Source organism: Silene latifolia, chromosome Y (assembly GCF_048544455.1).
Source record: "Silene latifolia isolate original U9 population chromosome Y, ASM4854445v1, whole genome shotgun sequence".
Classification (NCBI taxonomy): Eukaryota; Viridiplantae; Streptophyta; class Magnoliopsida; order Caryophyllales; family Caryophyllaceae; genus Silene; species Silene latifolia.
In genome coordinates this window covers 231,860,935-231,868,739 of record NC_133538.1, presented here as the reverse complement: position 1 = coordinate 231,868,739, position 7,805 = coordinate 231,860,935, and positions in this window count along the sequence as shown.

The following is a 7,805-nucleotide window of genomic DNA, read 5'->3' as shown; positions in this document are numbered from 1 at the left end:
TTTTGATTTTTATGAAAATAAACAACAATGCATACTGAAATTAAACGTGATAACAGGAATGCAATAAAAACAAGATGTAGACACAGATATGGATGCATAACCTCCCCAAACCAAACCGTACAATGCCCTCATTGTACCAACACATGGAAAGGAAATGCAAACTAAAAGAGAAAGAGTGGAAATGCGGAAAACTCACAAGATACGCGAAAAAGGGACCTCCCCAAACCAGCCAGCAACGTGGGAGGTCACTAATAGCTCCGAAACATTATCACAAGAAGCTAAGTCAAGCAATGGGCGTCCAAAACAGCTCGATCGAGAGGAATAGTGGTCGATCGAGTAATTTATTTATTTTTTTTTTTTTTTTTGCAGGTACTCAATCGAGTAGAGTAAGTACTCGATCGAGTGATTTCAGCAGCAAAAGCTCTCGATCGAGTACAAAAGGTACTCGATCGAGTGATCCTTAGTATATTCTGCAAAGCAAAAGACGCAATAAAAAAGCCCGCAAAACTAACAAAGCAAGCATCTTTGATATAATCCATGGTATGAAAACCATTTATTACAACTGAAATAAAATAAAATGAAAAATAAATCTTCGGGTTGCCTCCCGGGTAGCGCTAGCTTCAGTCAGGTCCCAGCTCGACCTTCTTTTCTTCGAGCCTCTGTAATCAGGTATAATCAAAACAGCTCAAAGCGCGCAGCATTAAATCGTACATCTGCGCATGTGCTACACAAAAGCATAAGTAGCACCATAGTGGAATAAAAGTATAGGAATTAAAAATGTTTAACCGTTTAAGTCTAACAAATTTCCTATGTGAGCTCCTAAATTTATCCACAAAATATAGGAGCGCGTGAGCAATTGTCAATAAAGTAGGGCCCCGTTTTAGATTAACAGTTTTGAAATGATAAGGACGGTGAAAAATCGTTAAATTACGCGTCCACATGTGAGAGGGTATAGCATTAAAAGAAGAAGCACATATCAAACGAGGCAATATACTATCAAAACAAACAATAATAAAATTATCGTTTACTACCTCAGGTTGGTTGCTCTCAACAACGGAATCATAGATAAAGGAACTTATTACCTCTTCCGTACTAGGAGCAATTACCGGCTCAGCTGCTTCCTCGTCACCCTCCTCAGTGGAATCCATCCCGTAAATCGTAGCTTCAAGTGTATCCGTCTCGGCTTTGAATAAGGGAGGCTCATCGTGACCGTCATCATCGAAACTGTCGTCTAAAACGAACCCAAGCAACATATCATTACTCTCGCTGGCCAACTCAGTCGATCGAGTAGAATTTGTACTCGATCGACCACTTTCCTCCCGCATTCCACTCGATCGAGTAGAAATATTACTCGATCGAGGACTTTCTTCTGGAAATTCACTCGATCGACTACTTTTAGTCACTCGGTCGAGTGATTCTTCCTGTACAGCGCTGAAATCTTCGTGTGGGGCAGTGAAATGTGATAGAAATTCGTCATCCGAGTCATAAACATCATTCTTAGCATTAGGCAACACGGTTTCTTCATGGGAAAAACCGCTCTCAGTAAGGTATACCTCTTCTGGTTGCCCATTATCTGACTCAGCTACTAACTGAGCTATTTGTGACTCCAACTCAAGGATTTGAGCTTCCATACGTCTATCACTCTCTTGCATTTTGGGTACAAGCGTCTCCAATAAATATTTCAGCTCCGCGATCTCTTCTATCTGTATCTCAGCTACTAACTGAGCAATTACAGAGTCGAGCTTATCAACTCGCGAAAAGAACTGTCTATCATATTCTTGTGCCTAGAATGCAAGTGCCTCCAACAAGGATTTCAGCTCCACAATCTCTTCTTCTTGTATATCAGGAGGATCTTGTTGCGGTGGCCATTGATAGGGTGGATGTGTAATACTCCGTATTTATATGTCTTGGGGTACTCTATCGAGTAGCCCTTACTCTGTCGAGTAAGGGCAAGTTGCGAAATAAAATAGTTTCTGACCTGTTGGGTACTCGATCGAGTAGCTGGGGTACTCGATCGAGTAAGGGGGTACTCGATCGAGTACCTTGGGTACTCGATCGAGTGTCCGGTTTTACGGGGAGTTTTCTCGGGTTTTGTTAATTATGCGATTAAGGTATTTAAACATAATCGTCATTGTTTTAAATCACTTTTACAAAACCTAAAACCCTGTTTAAGAGAGAAAGCAACCAGTTCATCTTCCTAATCGCATTCTTAGCAATTCCCGGAGTTCAGACGGTCAGTTCTTGTCGTAATTCGTATCGTTGAGTTCCTTGCGTCGAGGGTAAGCTTTTAACATAATTTTTATAATGCTTTGTTAAGATTGGTTAAACCCTAATTTAGAGATTGGGGGTTTTGTGTGTAGTATGTGATGTGTAGCCTATATGTGTTATATGATAGGAGGAGGGTTCGTAGAAGAGGCTTTTTGACTCATTTTGTAGATACCGAAATGCTTGTTGTGCTTTCCAGGTAGGATTTCCTACTCAGTATTAGTCCCATAATGGGATATTGGTGATGTGCTGTATTTGGTTGTTTGATATAATGATTGTACTGTGTTTGTGGTTGTGATTGTTGTTGATGGTTCTCGAGATGCGTTCTCGGCTGAGTGGGGTCACTTGCGGGAGTGACTTCACGCCCTAGTTTCGCCCTTCGTGGAACCCGCCACGGAAGGGGATGTGCACATTAATGGACAGGGTTATCGCTCGGTATGATGAGCGGGGCTTAGGTGGGAACGGCTGCGGTCCCCCACTGGCAGGGCTGGTCCAGTGGACAGTCAGTATTGAGATGATGGGAGTTGGTGGTGTGTGTGTGTGTGTGTGTGTGTTCATTTTGTCTGTTTATCTTATTATTGTTATCTATATTGATTGTGTGATTAGTCTGACCCGGTGTTGTTTTGTAAACTGCGGTGATCCATTCGGGGATGGTGAGCAGATATTGAGCAGGTATTGAGATGAGTACTAGGATGCATTTGGGATGCCACGACATGATGATAGGAGTCTTCATTTGTAGCCTTTAGTTTATTTACTTTTCAGTTAGACAGTCGTTTGAGAATAATGTATCGCACTTTTAGTTGGTTTCGTGGATTGTAACTATTCGTTAAACTATTTATAATAAACGTTGTTTCGTTATTGTTGTTTGATTATCATTGCCTCGGGTAACCGAGATGGTAATGTCTTCATACCTGAGTGGTCTAGGTAAGGCACTTGGAGTATGGGGGTGTTACAAATGGTATCGAGAGAGACGATCCCGAAACCCGTAACCAATGAACTTAATGAACATAGGAGTCAATTAAAATGAACCCGGGGTAAAAGTTGTAGGAGCTAGTGCAAAGGCTTGGGAGACGTCCTAAAGTCGCAGGGTCGCCCTACAACTTTGAACCGGTCACATGGGGAAGTGTTTGTCGAGTTGTATGTGTGTTTGGTTAACTTGTTTACAAATGTGATGGAATATGTTGATTGTTGGATGTTCGAATTGGAAGTTGAGGAGGTGAAAGAAAATTGATGATATATATAGAAACTGTTGATGAGATGATAGCATGTTGAATGTTTTACAACGTGGCAATTAATAGCATGATTGTTATGATATAATATGTGATTTATAAAGTTAGCATGTTAGCATATGACGTAATATGCGGGTAGCTCTTACGAATTAGGGTTACTCGATCGAGTGGGGCTGACTCGATCGGGTGGGTTTTTGGCGATTTTGAGTCCAGAATCGAGTTTTGGGGCACTCGATCGAGTAACTAGGGGTACTCGATCGAGTAGCCTAGATACTCGATCGAGTAGGAAAGAGATCAGAAGGTCTGTTTGGTTCTGGAGTTTGGGTACTCGATCGAGTACGTGGGGCACTCGATCGAGTAGCCCGTTACTCGATCGAGTGTGTTTGGGAACTCGATCGAGTGGGTTCTGGGCATCGTGTTTTCGTGTTTTGAGGTTTAGTACGTGTGTTTATGTTTACCCCTTTCTTATATAGCTTCAAGATGCCGCCCAAGACAACTGCTTTGTACGCGAGAGCTGAGCTTATGACCGTGGATGACATCGTTCAGATGTTAGAGCAACAGGATGCTCTTACTGAGACCCTGAAGAGAGTGAATGAGGACAAGGATAAGAGTAAGGAGAAGGAGGTTGATCATTCTAAAATCAGCCTCTATATTGCGAGGTTTAACCCGAAAGAGTACAAGGGGGTTGGGGAACCTAACCTTCTTGATAGTTGGCTGAGAGAGATGGAGAACATCTTAGACTTGGTTCATTGTCTGATGAGATGAGGGTGGAACAGCTGCGTTCTATCCGAGGGAGGCGGCAGGCAAGTGGTGGGATTCGGTGAAGGTGAGTGCTAAGGAGATATACACCAACCAAGGCTTACCTGCTATACCTTGGGAGGAGTTTCGTAGAGGGTTTGTGAGGAAGGAGTTCGTGCGGAGCATGTAAGGAGTAAGTTGAGGGAAGAGTTCGATAAGTTTAAGATGACCGCGAGATGTCGTGGCCGAGTACTACGAGACGGTTCAATGAGAAGTCCAGGTATCTTGAGAATATGGGTTTGAGTGAGGAAAACCTGGCATTGAGGTTTGAGAGAGGGTTGACTACCACGATTATGGATAAGTTACCCGTGGGAATCCTTACCGATGTTAAGGAAGCTTATGAGAGGGTGGAAGAGTGAGAGGTTGGTGGAGATGGCTCGGGAGAGGTCGGGTGGTGAGAAGAGGAAGTCCGAGAGCGAGGGTGGTGGCCAATCGAATCACAAGAAAGGCAACCACAATCAGTCTAAAGGATTTTCTTCCGGGTCGGGGTTCGATCTTTGGGGCTTCCTTTGAGCGTGGCCGTGGAAGTGTGAGTAATAGTTGGGGAGTGACCTGCTTTGGTTGTGGTGGTGTAGGCCACAAGAGACATGAGTGCACGAGTGCACCGGATCTTTCAGAGACTGCGCACGAGCTTCGCGAGCACCGGGGCCGGATCATGGTCAAACCGGAGAAGTCAGAGTTACCAGAGTGGAGGCAACCGCAACGGCGGTAATTCTTATCAAAAGACACCGACGAACAACAACAACAATCAAGGGTCGGGTGCTAAGCCGACCGCATCAGCCAGTACTGTCCAGGGAGGTGGACAGAAGACCGGTGGCAAGTTATTCATGATGGAGAAGAAGGCAGCTGAGGAAGATGCGCACGTTATCACCAGTACATTCCTTGTTAATGGTATTCCTACGTTTGTTTTGTTTGATTTGGGGGCTTCTCAGTCGTTTGTGTCTTCGAGTCATGTAAAACAGTTGCGTTTGAGAGTATATGAGTCTGTTAGTGAGCAAGTTTTCATACCTTCGGGTGAGTCTGTATCGTGTGGGAGGTTGTTTAGAGATGTATCTTTGATAGTTGGGCAAGTTGATTTCCCTGTAGACTTGCTAGAGTTTCCTTTTAACGGTTTTGAGATGATAGTTGGGATGGATTGGTTAGGAAAGTATAAAGCTAAGATAGACTGTCATCAAAAGAAAGTGTCCTTACTAGGTCCTAACGGTGTTAGTGTGTCTTATCGTGGGTTTCTAGTCAAACCCAAAGTTAAGTTGATTGCATTTTGTCACCTTGAAGTCTTATCCGAGGAAGGGATGTCCGTTGATCTTGTGTCATGTGAGAGATGACCGGATAGAGAGTCCGACAGTTGATGAGATACCAGTGGTGGGAGAGTTTGCGAGATGTTTTTCCGAGAGGAGATTAGGGGTTGCCACCGAAGAGGAGATAGACTTCACCGTTGAGTTGAAGCCGGGGACGGGGCCAATCTCTAAGGCACCGTACCGTATGGGTCCTAAGGAGATGGAGGAGCTTAGGAAGCAGTTGGATGATTTGATAGAGAAGGGATACATTAGACCAAGTGTATCGCCTTGGGGAGCACCAGTTCTGTTCGTGAAGAAGAAAGATGGGAGCTTGAGGCTGTGCATAGATTACAGGGAGCTGAACCGTGTGACGATAAAGAACAAGTATCCTTTGCCAAGGATAGATGACTGTTTGATCGGTTGAGCGGTGCAACAATGATCTTTTCTAAGATTGATTTGAGGTCGGGGTATCATCGGTGAAGATTAAAGAGATGGATATACCAAAGACGACTTTCACGTCAAGGTATGGCCATTATGAGTATGTGGTGATGCCGTTTGGGTTGTCTAATGCGCCGGCAGTGTTTATGGATTTGATGAATAGAATCTTCAGACAGTTCTTGGACCAGTTTGTAGTAGTGTTTATCGATGATATCTTAGTCTACTCTAAGACTAAGGAGGAGCATGAGGAGCATCTGAGGATCGTGTTGCAGACTTTGAGGGATCATGAGTTGTATGCTAAATTGTCCAAGTGTGAGTTCTGGTTAGAGAAAGTTGCTTTTCTGGGGCATGTAATCTCTAAAGATGGGGTAGCTGTGGATCCGGCGAAGATTGAAGCAGTGACAAAGTGGGAAGCACCAAAGAATGTTGCTGAGGTTAGAAGTTTCTTGGGTTTATTTGGATACTACGGACGGTTCGTGAAAGATTTCTCCAAGATAGCTAGACCGATGACAGCGTTGATGAGGAAAGAGAACAGGTTTCGTTGGGATGAGAGTTGTGAGACGGCGTTCCAAACATTAAAGGAGCGTTTGACCACAGCTCCTGTCCTCGCATTGCCTGAAGGGAGCGAGAATTTTGAGGTTTATCTGAGATGCCTCGAAGAATGGGCCGGGATGTGTGTTGATGCGAGAATGGTAAAGTGATTGCCTATGCTTCTAGGCGGTTGAAGCCTTATGAGGAGAACTACCCTACTCATAATCTGGAGTTGGGTGCAGTGGTGTTTGCTCTCAAGATTTGGAGACATTACCTTTATGGAGCAATCTTTAAGGTATTTTTTGATCACAAGAGTCTTAAGTACATCTTCACGCAGAAGGAGTTGAACATGAGACAGAGGAGGTGGATGGAGCTGATTGGCGATTACGACATGGAAATCATCTACCATGAAGGGAAGGCCAATGTTGTTGCTGATGCTTTGAGTAGGAAGAGTGTACATTCCTTGTGTACTGACTCTATCTTTAATGAGGTGAGGGATGAGGTAGCGAGTTTTGGGATACATATGATGCGGAAAGGAGATGCCATGGGTGATATGACAAAGACATCCGGAGTTTTATGATGACATTCGGGATAAGCGGGCTTTAGATCCTAAGATAGTTGAGTGGAGAGTGGAGTAGAGAAAGGGGACAGTGTCCGGTTTTCTATTCATACTGAGATGGTAGTTTGAGGTTTGATGGTAGGTGGTGTGTTCCTAATGATGAGGAGTTGAGAAAGACGATCATGACAGAGGCGCATTGCACACCATATTCAGTTCATCCAGGTGGAGACAAGCTATACAAGGATTTGAAGAAAACGTTTTGGTGGCTGGGATGAAGAAAGAGACAATTTGAGTTTGTGTCCGTTGTTTGATATGCCGAGAGAGTTAAAGGGGAACAGAGAAGACCACAAGGTAAGATTCGGTCTTTAGAGGTGCCTGAGTGGAAGTGGGAATCCATTTCCATGGATTTCATTGTGGGTTTGCCTAAGAGTCAACAAGGTAACAACATGATTTGGGTGATAGTGGATCGTCGACCAAGTCATCTCACTTTGTTCCAATGAAAGATACATGGACTAAGGCACAATTGGCTATGGCCTATCGAAAGAACGTGCTTAAGTTACATGGAGTCCCTAAGAACATAGTGTCTGACAGAGATGCGAGGTTTATATCAAGGTTTTGGAAGGAGTTGCAGGAATCGTTGGGAACAGCTTTGAAGATGAGTACAACATTTCATCCTGCGACAGATGGGCAGACGAAGAGAACAATCAA